We start from the raw sequence: 15,658 nt of genomic DNA on the forward strand, positions 1-15,658 counted from the left end.
TAATTCCTAATAACGGCTTTATAAAGTAAATATAATTATACCCATTCTGCAGATGAGGAATCAGACTCAGAGGTCTTAAGTAAATAGCCCAGCTAGAAAGGAAAATCCAAAATAGCAGTGTTAATATTGAGCTACAGCATCAATGTCCCTTGCCGCAAACTCACAATATCTCTCAGGAGATAAGACATGCTCACAACATGATTGCAATATGCTACAATAGATGCTGAAAGTCATAAAGACAATTACAGATATAAGTGTCATAAGATCAGAGTGAGAGACATTCAGCTAGTATATTTGGTGAGAATGCTGTGAAAGAGTGAAATTTAATTTGGAAATTAAGAGATGGGCAGGATTTTAGAATATCTATATGAAGGACAAATGCTGATTATAAAGGCAGACATAAAGAGGTGAAGGCAAATATGTATACATAGACACGAGGCACTATATGTTGTGTGTCAAATTTCTCCCCACCAGCAGAGTCCCTGGGAACTAGAAATATGGATTTAAGCATCTACTTTTTAAAGTTGCGAAACATGGAAACACTGGGAGATGAGCAGAGGGAGTATCCCAAGAGGTTAGTGGAATGGAGATGGAGGGTGGTACAAAGCATCTGAACAGCATGCTTGTTTCTGAAATCCTTCCTCTTGCCTTCCTGTCTAACACTACTGCTATAGTCCAAGCCACCATGTTTCTCTTAGGTGAATCATTTCGATAGCCTCCTTTCTAGCTGACCCAAATCCGTTCATTCCTGCCTCTCTTAAATGTCATCTGCAGGCTGTAGGCACAAATTTCATTGTCCTCTTGAGAAACCTCAAAGGGTTCTTCATCACCCTTATTATGAAGACTCAACTCTGTGACATAGCTGTGAAGGCTTAATGATCTGATCCCAATCTCTCTCTACAACCTCATCTCCATCTACTTCCTTTCCACTCTGCTTCAGCCACGCTGCCCTTCTAATTCTAAGAACACACTCTTTTCCCTCCCTCTTTGGAAACCTTGCACATGCTATTCCTTCCACCTTGAAATAATTTTTGCTCCTGTCCTCATTACCTCATTAGCTATCTTTAAAATGTGACATCTTCATGTAAGCATCCTCTAACTGCTCCTCCCTCAAATACATCAGAAACTTCTCTCGTATGCTGCATAATCTTCTGTGAAATACAGTTCAACAATTTGCAATCATAAATGCTGATAATTATTTCATTACAATTGATCTTCCTTAATAGACTTTAATTCCTTGTGTGCAAAGTGTGTGCCTGTTCCACACACCACTAAATCTCTAGCAGTTAACATGGTGTCTGGCTCATAGTAGGCACTCCATAAATATTTATTGAGTACTGAATGAAAGAAGAAACAAAACAAAAAGAGAAAGCAAAAATAGAGAGCAAAGTGGATTGGGCGCCAAGGAAGGTCAATTGATGAGGAGGTTTAAAGCAGACAGAAAGAGCAATCCTGGAAGAAATCCATGAGCCAGACAGGGCCAGGTGTCAGAAGTGACTTTTGTGCACTGGCATAGCTTCTGTCTGAGCATTCTGAGAAGAGTTAATAGGGCTGACATGTTGCAGATAGTTTGGGAGTCATCTGAAAAGCTCTGTTCTGCTTGAACCAGATCACAAGCAAGTATTCTTGAAAGGAAGGTCTCAAACATGAGCCTGAAAAGATAGAGTTGGAGACATTGAAGAAGCCCTTAAAAACCAGACTTAAGAATCTTAGTCGCATCCATGTGTGGTACCCTGGCACTCTGAATGTTTGAGAAATATTTCTAAATATTAATAGCATGTCAGGAGGATTGTGATACACAGTAAAAGCCTGATAGTGGTAAATAGAGCAGACTGTAGGGAAAGACACTAGTTTGGGGAACTTTGCAATGATTCAGGGTGAGAGAGGTGAGTATAGAAGAAAGGGGGAAGTGCAAGCATCGTTTTGAGGGATGACTTAACAGGACTTAAAATATATTTTTCTATGTTACAATGAGCAAGAGCCCAGACTTCAGAATCAGCCCACTCTGGGTTCAAGTCTCAGCTGTGCCACTTGCTAGCTATGTTACTTTGAGCAAGCTCAGTTTCCCTGACTGTATAATGGGACAGCATCTGTACCTATGTCAGAGTTATTAGGAAAATTCAATACAAATAAACTGCTTAGTACAATGTCTGGCAACAAAACTTATCAATCAACATCAGTGTCCACTGTGCTTTGTGAGACAGGAGCAGGGGCGCCACGATGGTATGCCAGGGAGGAAACGATTTTTGGTGGACGGGTCTTCATGTCATAGGAAGATAGCCACCTATGCCGTTAACTCCTATCCTGGCTTCTGCTGGACCTTCCTTATACCCCATTTACCTTTGTGGCTTCTGCTCTGGACTCATGCCAAACACACTCTCTGCTGACCCTTTTAGAGACCTCATCCTTCAAACAGATTGAGCCGTTTCTAAACTTTTGCCTGCAACATTTATTTCCAACTTGCCCTCTTATTTTAACCCTGCCCCCTAGAAGCAATCCTAGATACTAAACTCCGTGGCTAAATACACCACTTCTCTCTTCCGAAGAAATATCGGAAAGATTATGTTGAAAATCAGTGCAACGTTAAACTTGATTTTTAAGAGTTAAGAGAGAATGATTATTTTTTTTTCCTCCAAGGATAGGTAATAGCATCAGATTCTGAAATTAAGCACAGCAGGAAGAAAGAGGCTGCATAGATTTCACAGAGTATCACAGGCCTCTGCAATAAAGCACTTAAAAATGCCTTGTATTGCTAATTCTTTACACAATCTCCTTTTATTTCCAAAGCAGTATGCGGGACTTGAGCCATGAGACACGCACTGATGTTAACATTACACTGCTTGAATTAGAGCCATTTTTCTACTAAAACTCTGGTTGGGTTTAGAATTACTTTTTACCTTCCCTCCCCCCGAATATATTTTCCAGATCGAATGAGTAGTTGCCTCTTCCAACAATGCTGAACCCACTGTTGCAGTCATTACCTTAGCAAACATCCTTCCCCTCAAGATTCCAATAACCAGGCCTTGACCTGTATGGGAAATCTGCCTGCTTCAAGATCTCTGGATCGCATGTCACTCTGGGAATTCTAAGTGAATGAGGGCAACTCTCTTCTTAGGCTGCTTTCAAGTTCCCATCTTCCCCCAGCCCCAAGCCAATACTCTTCATTCATTCATTGAATTATTCATCAAATACTTATTAAATAGCTAATATTAACAAGACACTGTGCTGGGCACCCTGGTGGATTTTCCTAACAGTAAAATGAAAGTGGAATTGTCCATAAAGCAATGCTTGGTGACAATCAGATGGAGACCTTACTGAACGTTAAATAGATTGTCTAAGAATGTGCAGTTTTATGAAGATGTATTATTTTCACGATCACCAGTCTATTGGCTAGCATTTGTAAAGATTTAGCTTCTCTCTTTACAAGATATTTTTGTATAACGTAAATGCTTTTTTTCCCCTGTCCACATGGAAGCTCTGTCATTTGTTCAATAGATATTTGTTAAGTGCTACGATCATATGGAGAACAAAACAGATCACATGGAGAACAAATAGACAAGGTCCCTATCCTCGTGTAGTAACTGCTATCCCAAGATAATAGACACAGTGGACTCATGTTTTCATCCCATACAAACCTTGGGTTAGTGTTTTTCATTGTTTATTTGTTTGTATAGAAGGCACTTTCCTGTAAGGACCATATTAGCCTAATTAAAACCCTGTCCTCATCTTATCTCACCAGGACTCCTTTTCAGCCTCCTCTTTCTCACCTTCTCTAGCCATAGTAATCATAATCAAACTATCCTAGTCTGTTTTCTACATGCTGCTCTCTCCTTCTGTGTGTTTTTATTCTATTTATTAAACAAACATCTTTAGGCACCCACTATGTCCCAGACATTGTCTTATTTGGGATACAGGGCTGGATAAATAGATCAACCTCTTGTCTTCCGTCTACTTAGTCTCCTTCAGTCTGGCCTGTTAAAAAGTTATTTCCAAGGCTAGAATACATATAACTGGCCCCAGGGCCCCCTTCCCCACTCTCCAACCCCTAGATTCCTTATGTCAGGCCCCCTCACTCTTGACTTGAAGCATGCTAATGTTTTATACACTCAAATAACTAAAGGCTCTTTAAATTTTATTTTAGAACTCCTAAAACCATATTATCAAAAAAAAAAGTCTTTCTAGCAGTCCAACAATCAGTTGTGCTTTATCTTGGCACTTCCACTATTCTGTGAGCCTCTTACTTAAATTCCATATGCCATGTATATATAACTTACTACCAAACTAGATCAATGAAGTTTTTTATCACTGGTTCTCAAACTTTTATGTGCAAAAGAATCACCAGTCATGCTTGTTAAAAACGCAGGGTTACAGGGCTACACCCACAGAGATTCAGGTTCTATATGTCTGGGATGAGACCCAGAAAGCCCTGTTTTTAACAAATATCCCAAGTGGTTTTCAACTGGCTGACTGGATGATCACCTTTGAGAAACACTGTTCTGTAATTTCCTTTGATGTCAATTTTTATGTATTCAGAATCTCTGCTTAAAGTCATAAAATATTTCCTCTTAAGGATAAGCAACATGCATCTGTGTGTTCAGTGTTTTTTGATGAATGTACGGATTAGTGAATATTTGATAATAAGCAACATTTAGAAATCGCTTTATAGGCTGGGTATAGTGGCTCATGCCTGTAATCCCAACACGTTGGGAGGCCAAGGCAGGCAGATCACTCGAGCTCGGGAGTTCAAGACAAGCCTTGGCAACATGATGAAACCCCATCTCTATACATTTAAAACAAACTTCATCTCTACACAAAAGTTAAAGCAAATTAACTGGGCATGCTGGCGCATGCCTGTGGTCCCAGTTACTCAGGAGGCCGAGGTGGGAGGATCACTTGAGCTCGGGCAGTCGAGGCCGCAGTGAGCCATGACTGCACCACTGCACTCCAACCTGGGTGACAGAGTGAGACCTCGTCTCAAAAAGAAAAAAGCAAAAAGCAAGAAAGAGATCACTTTACAGCATAGACATGGCTTTCAATAACTATTTCTCATCTCTTCCTCCTAACTGTCTCATGTGATAGGCAGGTATTGTTATCTCATGCGATAGGCAGGTATTGTTAGTGCTCCCATTTTACAGAGAGGAATCCCACACTAACACCTTGTGATGGAAGAGAATTCAAGTGGCAGAATCGAATAGACTGAAATTCAGGCAAAGACTGTCCCACTCACTAGAGCTGAGGAAGATGGGCAAGTCACTTGACCATTGGAGTCTGCTGTTCATCTGTGAAAAGGTGCTAATATCCATCTGATAGGAGGGCTGGGAGGGCTAAATGAGATTATCCATGTACGGCGCCTAGCACCCCTCCCGGAACACAGTAAACACTCAACAGCTGTTTGTTTTCTTACTTCCCCATCGTGCAGGGCTGCCTTGACTCCATATGAAACTCATCTTGCAAACTATGCTCACTCAGCAATCATGTATGCGGTTGCTGCTCTGTTTCAGGCATTGTGATTCTGCTAGGACAACAATTCAATGCCCTCAGGGAGCTTACCTTCTAATTGGAAATTTTGTACGTCACCCTATGGCTACCCCTTTCAAATCAGGCAGCAGAGTATTTCGAAAACCTTTCATTTCATGCAGGGAGTCCGACACAAGGCAGAGTGGACAGTGATGCCATGAGAATAGTGAATTTGTGGTAAGAGAAAGGTTAAGAAAAGCACAGCAAGGAGTGATAGGTAAAAGGAGACAGGAAGAGAAGAGCTTCTGGGTGGCCCCAGGAAGTCTCTAAAAATAAACAGGGGTCCTATGAAATTTCTTTACATGCTGATAGATCTCTATCTGTTTGTCTCCTGTGCATGACTTGATTTCCTGGTTGGATGTGGAAAAGACACTCCTATTTGGTTAATAGAGAAGGTACGTGGAGATGAGGCTGAGAGTGAAGCAAGAAAATTCAAGACAGAATTATAAGAAATAGTATGCATGTCTTCAAAAGCAGTTCCCAGTGCAAGAGTACACTGATGAGACTGATTCTGCCAGACACATAGGAAAGAGTGCCAGTGGTGCAGAGGAATACTAAGCATCACAAGAACTTGCATGCGAGCTGCAGTCTACTCCTGATAGTACACATCAAACAACGTCAGCTCTTAGTGGTCCTGAATTACACCAGTACATCTAGGCAGACATCGGATTTTGCCATAGTTCCTAACCAGAATGGGGATGAGCCGGCAACTACGGAATGATGTAACTGCCACAATGGAGGATGAAATCCGAAGTCTCGTGAGAGGTACCATCTAGGAAACACACCGTCAAAAGTATGAACATCTTTTTCTTTTCCTCTCACAAATGTAAGTTTGTCAGCCTTTTTAAGTAGAGACATTGAAGCAACCCGTGCTCACTCCTCAGGAAAAAATTATGCCAAAAGCTTCACAGTAAGCAGTCCTTATCCTGGGCACAGATTCCCTAGAGGAGTCCCTCGTCTGAGGAATGTGTCAAAAATTAGCTCTCTTTTCCTGCCTCCCATCCTCCTTGGATTCCGAAGTTGTCCCAGTGCCAGTTTCCCACAGTACAACACACAGAACCACCTAAAAATCTGGGTCAAAATATTAGGGGTCCTAGCAATCCTACTGAAACTTACAGGCTAAGTGAGTGTCTTCTTGTATCCAAAAAGAATGCTTCCTTGCATACACAAAAGTGTTGCTCTCAATCACAATCCTGATTACCAGTCTGACTGAGTCTAAATGACGTGGTCTTCATCCTCCACCACAACCGCCTCCCCCTGACTCTGGCCCAAAAAAATAGCAACAACTCAATTCTCAGTCCAATAACGTCTTTTCTCAGATGTTGTTCTCCCAGTGGGTAGAAGAATGAACTATTGCAATGCCACCAGCTCCTCTACAGTTTCTTTTAATTTAAAGTTACAACAGGAGGGAAGAAAAGAGACTTTCTATTAAGGGACAACTCCCTGAAGGGGCTCTTAGCTGACAATCGAAGGACTGCTCATGGCAGTGATCAAATCTAAGGCAACAAAGTGCTGGTGGCTCTGTGACTCATCACAGCAGGAGCTCGCGCTGAGGGCCACTTGAGTTCAGTGCTTTGTGGTGCTGCAAGTTGGTTTAGGAACAGTAACACAGGGGAGCAAAGACTTGCAAGGTGTTTGAGGCTCAAGATAAAATGCAGACTTCCAGTGCGTTGCTACTCAACTGAATAGAAAGCCTAGAGAGGTAAGGAAATGAACAGAGTTCTGCCTCATGTTATAGGGCAAATTACCTGAAGATGGTCAAGGTCAGTTGGTATAGCTAGTGTTCAGTTTATACTCTGATAAAAAATAAGGATTAATGGAAGATAAATGAACCAAGCTATTTGTAAATGACAAACGTTAAAGATGTTTGCTTGCATAAACAATGCCTTCCAATTATATGAAATATCCATTATTTAGATATGTTTACAATCACCTGATAAAATTCATCTATACCTTTCAGATGTATTTTGTGAGTACACTGAAAAGAGTGCAAAATACACTGGGCATTTCCTCCATGCCACAAACAGTACTATGGACTTAGAGATGATCTCATATAACCTAATTTAATCCCAATTAGTGAGGTGATACTGCCATTACACTCATTTTGCAATTGAAGAAAACAAAGCTCAAAGAAACTCAAAGAGACCTCAAAGCAATTGCCAGGTCTCCTGTGTGTGAGTGTGTGTGTATGTGTGTATGAGAGAGAGAGAGAGAGAGAGAGAGTGAGTTCACCTGTCTAAAGCAAGTGAAGTACTACTAAACTGGGCTATACTGCCAAACCATAGCTATACCACTCAGATCTCCTGTTTTGAGAGTGTAATTGACTTACTTCCCCAACTGCTTCCCCTATAGCTCTAGCACCACTTAGGCGCAGAGGCCATGCTTCCTGTAGCTGCTCCCAGCCAATGACTGACAGTGAGGAATGCTGATACAGGCCATTCTTTCAAGACAGATGACTCTTCCAATGGCTGGCTCTTATTTGCCTACCCAAACCTTTCATAGACTGCACTATAGTCAAACTTCTTCCTACTCAATCTTCTTTCCTTGCCGCTCTCCTTGCATAAGTGTCAAACTTGTCTCATGGTCAAAAGGCTCTCCTGGCCTTGTCCTGCCCTCTCCCCCTCTCCCCTAAAAAACTTCTTACACATCTAATCCCATCTTGGCATCTGCTTCTTAAGGAACTCCAATTAATGCAAAAAAATACATTTATTTGATGTTTTAAGAAGCCTTTCCTTTATCTTTGCTCAGTTGTACTTACAGACAAATTCTGTTTCATTGGGAAGAGAAAATAACCACTAATTTCTCCATGTTTCTTTACCACCTCTTCAAACCAGGCAATGGTATATTTATGGTGCCTTTCTCCTTGCACCCAATTTAAATAAACAAACCAACCTACACAAGTTTCTCTTTGAAGTACTGTTGCCTCCAGAGAGGAAAACACTGAAAAATCAGATGGATTTCTTTTTCCACATGGACTTTCTCTTTATCCACGGTCCCACAGCTTAATATAATGCAGAGGTGAATGACTATCAAAGGATTAAATATCAATAAATTTCCACTAGTTCATATTTGCTAATAGGAAATCAAAGAGATAACAAGAGGAGAAATCTACAGAATTAGGTCCTAAAGTTTTTATTTATCCTTACCTATTATGTAGGGTATAAATGTTAATTACTGAAAAAGCACTTAAATGAATAAAAGATAGAATTCACACTTGCACCAAATACAGCATCTTAATAAAATCACATTGTCAGAGATCATATACAGACGTTCACTGAATCACTGTTTTAAAGTGTTGATCTCAGCCTCAAGAAAGTGATACATTTTTTTCTTTTTAGACTCAAATAAGTTCAAAGTAAGTACAAAATGAAGTTTCAACCTTTATTAATGATCAGAACCTAGACTTGACTAGGAGAGAGAGCTGAGTGTAGCTAACATTTATTGAGCATCATAGTTCATGACAGACACTATGCTAGGCATTTCACACATAGTGTCTAGCATAATCCAAACAATATCCCTATAAGAAAGGGCATCATAATTTGCAGTTTAAGAGGTTAAGAAGGCCGGGCGCGGCGGCTCACGCTTCTAATCCCAGCACTTTGGGAGGCCGAGGAGGTGGATCACGAGGTCAGGAGATCAAGACCATCCTGACCAACAGGTGAAATCCCGTCTCTACTAAAAATACAAAAATTAGCTGTGTATGGCGGCACATGCATGCAATCCCAGCTACTCTGGAGGCTGAGGCACAAGAATCCCTTGAACCCAGGAGGCGGAGGCTGCAGTGAGCCAACATTGTTCCACTGCACTCCAGCCTGGTGGCAGAGCAAGACTGTCTCAAAAAAAAAAAAAAAAAAAGAGGTTAAGAAAAGGAGGTAGAACCCTGTAAGTTCAGATCTCTAAATAAAATTTTGGATAAATCACAGACCTACACTGAAAAATTCCAAATGAGATACCTTTCTCCTTTCCTGGTTCCTTCCTGAATTCCCTCACTTCCAACAGTTTAATTGGTGTTGAAGAAAGAAAAAATGCCTTAAGCCACCAGAGAATACAAACTGGATATCAAACTAAAGTCCGCTCATCCCTATGACTACTGCATTATTTTTACTCTGTGTACACAGGCTATCATACAAGCACAGAGTAGTTGAATGACATGTAGCTGAGCATCAGAGATACAAGCAGGTCTTTGTTTTGGGGTGTTTTGTTTTTACTTATAATGAACTTTAAGAAATAGAAAATGAATGGACTTACACTTGTAGAATTCAATGCCACCATCACTAGTACTCCCCAAGATACATTTTTATGGCTCAATGTTTAAGGATGGCTATTTAATGGTTATTTACATGTATTCAAATTTTTCCTAATTTTGTCAATATGCTGCCCCTACTGATTGTCATCCTTAACTGCAAGTGAAATCATTAGCTGTCTATAAGGTATGATTTGAGTAGTATTGAAAAAGTCCTCATGCATATAAATATTTACTCCTGGCAGCTTTCCTTGATACCTGCAATTGCCACAAGTTTATCTCTATGGAATTAGATGACCATAATAAACTACCAAAATGATAACAGTAATATCATCTAGTTTGAGAATTAAACCATAATGAATGAATAACAACTTTAAAATAGTTAGCTTATGAGCCAGAGGTTAAATGGGGCAAATGGGGCAGGAATTCAGAAGGGTCCATCAAGGTAAAATGGACTGTCAAGGGCCCATCCTGAAGGTCAGGACCCTCACTGGGAAAGCATTCAAAAGTCCCATGTAGGCAGCTAAAGGAGCAGGTCTTTGGAGGAAATAACCCCCCCAAAATTCCCCTAACTAAAGTTAGCCTACCTTTGACCTTGACTCAATTTTAAAGACAAGGAAATTGAATTTGGTAAAATTTATTAAACAGTCCTACAGAAATGTCCCCATATGGCCCTGCTAAAGCAAACTAAAAGTGCCTGATTGTCTGCCCTTCTACTGAGCCTTAAGCACTCCATTTCTCCCCTCTTAAATATCAAAATTCATTATATTTAAGAAAAAGGTTAAATCTTTGCTTCATATTTTTAAAAACCTCACTTTACTCTTTTATTAACGTCAACTTTTCATGCAAATGAACTCTTGGTTAATTTAAGATCATGAAATTACTTCTCCACATCGGAAATCCCTCTCATAAATATTAGGTATAAGTGATTATTTACGTTACATCACACACACAAAGTAAACAACAAAAACCCCACTCACATTTGAGAATCATTTACTATTCCAACTCCCCAAGCTCCCCCAAATGGGAAATGGAATAACCAGACTGATCATAATTGGATTAAGAACCATAATTCTTTAATTCATTCATCAAATTGAGGCATTTGGAACAGTTTATTTACAGAGTTGTTTAGACAGTTTTGTGTGGTGTTTTTTAAGATAAACCAAAATGCCTTTCTGAAATAAGTTTCAGATCCCAAATCATTAACATATGAAAACCAAATGTAGACAATTTACAAATGGGTGTTTTAAAACAATGTTTGGAACAAAATTGGACTTTTATTTCATTAACTATCTACAAATCTAAGTTCAGGATATAGTTTATTTGAAACAGCCAACCACTTTCTTTGCCTTTAAAATAAATCTTCATTTCTCAGACTAAAAATTTTTGACCAGTGCGTGAGGGAATGCATTTGACTTCAGGCCTAGACAAATAAGTTTCCAGGTTACTCTCAAAACTCTAATTATAGCATTCTCTACCAGTGAAGTTGATTAGCTATTGGGTGAATCATCCAGGTTATGCCAATCAATTATATCCAACAATTGTAGCTTCTGGAAATCTAAACAGTGTGCAACATTAGAACTCTCCGTTATTTGAAATCCAGTGTATTTTAGGAGATTAGGAAACATAAATTTTGTCCTGTAAGTTTTACTTTTTTATATAATCTGAACATACCCTCAAATCAATGATTACTTATCACTCAGGAAAGGAACAGAGCTTTTTAAGAAGGCAGTACATCCTGTAAGCACTATATCAAATTTTAAACTTGCTTTGTAAGTAAGAAAAAAAAAATTCTTTAAGCACTTAAATTCATTCCTTTAACTGGAAAGGGAAAATTTAGAAATTTAAATTCTCCTTATCACTCACAACTCACCCCCACTGAGGACAACCAAAAACATGCCAACATACCTGAGTATAAACTTCACTCTTTTGCTATTTACTATTTATATACTCCACAGATAGCATCTTTCTAAGTGTATATATTTTTTTCTTTTACCAAACCACGTGTCAGTCTAAACAGGATGTGCACTTACATGTATAGAACTAAGTTAATTTGAATTAGCCATTGGACCTCAAATGCCTATTTACCAAAGAGGTTTGGGAGTTTTGAATTCTGTATACAACATCCCATTCAACCAGAACTGTTTAACCTCAACAACAAAACTAATACAAGGTTTCCATATTAAGAATTGAAGTTTTTCCTGTATTAAGAGTTTACACTTGCAAGTCTGTGTCGGATTGGATCAATACTACCCATTCAAAAAGGCTACAAAATGAATTTTTTAAAAACCACAGCAAACAAAAAACTGTTGATTCTTCAGGAACAAGGTTGTTAGAAGAGAGACCACTGGAAAGAAAGGGGGGGAAAAAGAAAGAATTTCAAGCAAGTATGCTACTATGTAATTAACACAAACAACTAAATAATTATGCACATCCCTTCCCACCCCCACAATTAAATGTTTTTAAACAACTCATGTGATGAAAGATCTACCTTTTAGGCAAACAAAAGCAATCCCTAGCAGTTTAAGGATTTAAGGCTGTATTGCATCAGTTTTAAGTGATGCTTATGATTTTTATCTTGTATAGTTCTGAGGAATAAACAGTTGATGGCATAATTTGCAGGAGAACGCTGCACAGTGCCTAAAAGAACTGCCACTGTAAGTACTTATGATTTTAAATCATTGTGGCTGAATTTATCTAGGCTTCTGCCTGGGAGCTATATTTAAATCAGGAAGAAGCACCCCTAGAAACTTTGTTCCATGTATCTGCATTTGAAACCAGATTCCTTCCCTATCTGAGCTAACAGCAATTCTCATACAGCTGAATTCCTTTAAAATTAGACAGATCAAAATTTAGCAGTTCTGTAAAGGCTCTAAGAAATCGTCCTCCTTTTAAATGCTATAAAAGTCAAACTTGAAAAACATTTCCGTATACTTTAAAGCCATCTGGCCCTTAACCTAATCACTCTTGGCCATCGAGCCTCACTCCCGTAATCCTGATCAAAAATTCTCCTCTGGTTTTTCTGATGGAAATGTCCATTGCCTAAAAATCACCCACGTGCCTACTTCATTGGCCTGTTTGTGTGTGTTTGTGTGTGTGTTTTCAGGATACTAGGGGCCATTATTTATGAAAAGCAAGGAAACAAATCACTGTCCAGTCCCTTTGCAGATTCCCACACTTACTGCCCCAAATCCCACTCGGTCCTGCCCTTGGCTAAAGAACTGTGCTGAGCCAGAAGGCAGTCCCTGGGGACATCTCCTTATGCCTTTCTTGACAAACTCCTTTGGCTATCTGGGTATGTGAGGATCTCAACTGGGTTCCAGCAAATCCCTAAACTTTTGTAAGAAAGTACAGTTGACTGCCACCCAGAGTGCCTGGACTGCCTGGCACCGAATGTAGGGTTCTGCATATTCACAGGATTTCTCGTCTTGACCTGCTTTAGCTGAGAAGGGAACACATTAAAATGAATTCACATTCATCACATTCTGAATTTAGTCACAGAAACCAACGTCTTCAGATATTCACCAGGGTCAATCTATTTATTAATATAGTCGCTTTGCAAAGTGTAGGGAAAATGACTACTAAAATATGTAAACAGTGCTTCGTGTGCATCCGATCAATACTCAACAAACTGCTGCTCTCCAACGCAAACATTTCCAAATCCAATTTGATTTCAACTCGTATAACCTCTTTTCATTGCTTCTTATTGCTGTAGCCCGAAAGTGCAAGCGAGATTTCCCAAACCCGCGCTTAAAGTGACACAACACGTGAGTGGTCTTCACTTTGTACACTGAGTGAGGAGGGGGAAAAAAAGTAGTTGCAATTAAAATTAAAGCTTCCGGTCTCTGAAATCCCTAGAATCCTGAAGGATGAGACTTGTTTCCGAAATTCCGGGCGGGAGGGAGGGGGAATGGTAGGGAGAAGGATTGCAGAAAGCGAAACAAAAAGACGAAAGAGTCGGGGGGTGGGGGTGACTAAGGTTAGGGGGTGGGCCGGGGGTCGCTCTGATATCCTAGAAGGGCTAAGGGGCTTTGTCCAACTTTTAGGGTCTGGCCTTGGACGTTCGCCGCGATGCCCAGCACAGCCCAGGGTTCTCCCCGCACTCCTGCCCTTCTCTCGCATCAACCACCTCCACCGCCACCACTTACAAAACAATACCAGCAACAGTACGCAGGCTTCCCAACAAAAATAGAAAGTTATCCCGTCTCCGGGTCGGGGTCCAAGCCCGCGCTCCAGGGTCCCCCGGCCAGCCGCCCCCGGGGATGACAGGGCCACTCCACGCCTCGGGCCGCCTCCCACCTCTCCGTCACCCCCAACCCAGTCCCCCTCCCTCTGTACTTGAGGAAACTCCGGCGGCGGCCCCCTCCCTCCTCCGCGGCTCTCCAGCTGGAGCCGGGAACGAGTGCTGAGTGGCGGGCCCGGCGAGCGGCAGAGGGGAGCTCTGCGCCTTGGAGGTCTGCCCACAACAACATCGGGACGAACAACAAAGTTAAAACGCAGCGATTCACGCACCTTACCCGGTCTCGTTAATGCCTCCTCCGGCGTGGGATGCAAAGTGGCACAGAGGCGGGCGGGGGGCCCCCGGGAGGAGACTGGAGATGGGTTTTGGTGGCTCGCCTTTTTCACTCTGTGTGTGTGTGTGTCTGTGTGTGTGCGTGTGTGCCGGTGTGTGTGTGTGTGCGCGCGCGTGTCCCTCTCTCTCCCCCCGTCTCTCGCTCGCCCGCTCGCTCGCGCTCCCCGTGTTGCTCTCAAGGACGAGGTGAAATCCCTTTGCTGGTCATGAGGCGGCTTCAGAGACAAACAACACAATGCGAGTGCAAATAACAAAAGGCAAAAAGACAGTAGGAACAATGGGGGAGGCGAGGGCAGCGCACCAGCCGGCGGTCACCGCGGCCCGGCGCCCGCCCCGGGGGGTGCGGCGGGGGCGGGAGCGGGCGCGGGGGCGGCGCCGGGGGCTCCCGCTCCCTCCAGGTCGCCCCCGAGCTCCCGCAAGCCCACCCTGACCTCCTTCCTGCAGCTCGCCGCCCGGCCGCCCTCTCTATCCATCCGAAGGGAAGGAGCCCCAGAGTTTTCTTCCCCGTCGGCTGCAGAGTAACTAGATTGTTAATAACGCGGCGATTACCCACACCGTGCAGGAATTTTTTTTTTTTTTTAATCTGCCCTCCACTTAAAGGAGCGATAAAAATGAAATGGCAGGAGTGGAAGGAGCCAGGGAGAGCGGGATATCTCTAGATCTCGATGGAGCTCGCATCTGTAAATACGCATTCATGTTTAGTCAAGTCCCTTTGTCAACTTCTTCCCGGCGCCGGAGCCTCAGCCGCTGCCCTGCGCCCATGACCTGGCCCCTCCCGGTCCCCCAGCCCAGTGGTCAAGCGGTCGGGCCGGCAAGGAGGGCGCGCTCGGGGGGCTGCGGGGTCCGTGGAACCTTTCCGGGAGGCGAGCCGCGGGCTGCTGGGCGCGGAGGCTGGAGCCGCGAGAGGTTCGGCTGCTGAAGCGGCCACTGCCCGCCCGAGCCCGGCTCCGCGCCGCGCGTCCCCGCCGCCGCCGGCACTGTGCACCCACCTACTCCTTGGGCATTGAGGTAGGGGAGAAAAGTTTTGAGGCGCTCTCATCTCTGCCTCCGGGGTGGTTGAACTGGTTTGGTTTTGTGTTGAGCGAAGCCAAAAAAGAAAGAAGAAGAAAAGAAAAAAAACGACCACACACACACACACACACACACATACACACCCCAACCCAAGAACCAGGGAATGAAATTTAGTGATATTTAGGGAGAAATAAGGCTGGGCGCTGGGCTCCGACTCTCTGCCGCGACACTTGAGTGGGCGCGTGGACCCTCGGAGTCCCATCCCCATCAGAAGAAACTCCATCGGTGATGCCCCGAGCAGAAGCTGTGGGGCT

The 15,658-nt window shown here is 42.5% G+C and overlaps 1 protein-coding gene and 1 long non-coding RNA gene across 15 annotated transcripts in view; one reads left to right on the plus strand and one right to left on the minus strand.

The window, feature by feature from the left end:
• Positions 1-14,855, minus strand: part of SOX5 (SRY-box transcription factor 5) — a 1,034,891-nt gene extending 1,020,036 nt beyond the window's left edge. For 12 of the 14 annotated variants that reach the window (XM_050746700.1, XM_050746699.1, XM_050746698.1 and 9 more), the window contains exon 1: positions 14,273-14,629. The gene's annotated coding sequence lies outside the window, so the exon portion shown is untranslated. Of the gene's footprint in view, positions 1-14,272; positions 14,630-14,764 lie in introns of those variants that run through there. The other 2 variants (XM_050746696.1, XM_050746702.1) reach the window with 2 other exon arrangements.
• On the plus strand, positions 7,128-14,267 carry LOC126930092 (uncharacterized). The gene is made up of 3 exons (XR_007717444.1): positions 7,128-7,219; positions 13,476-13,527; positions 13,807-14,267. It is a non-coding gene; the product is annotated as an uncharacterized LOC126930092 (long non-coding RNA).
• Positions 14,856-15,658: the final 803 nt, after the last annotated feature.

Source organism: Macaca thibetana, chromosome 11 (assembly GCF_024542745.1).
Source record: "Macaca thibetana thibetana isolate TM-01 chromosome 11, ASM2454274v1, whole genome shotgun sequence".
In the NCBI taxonomy this organism is placed as follows: Eukaryota; Metazoa; Chordata; class Mammalia; order Primates; family Cercopithecidae; genus Macaca; species Macaca thibetana.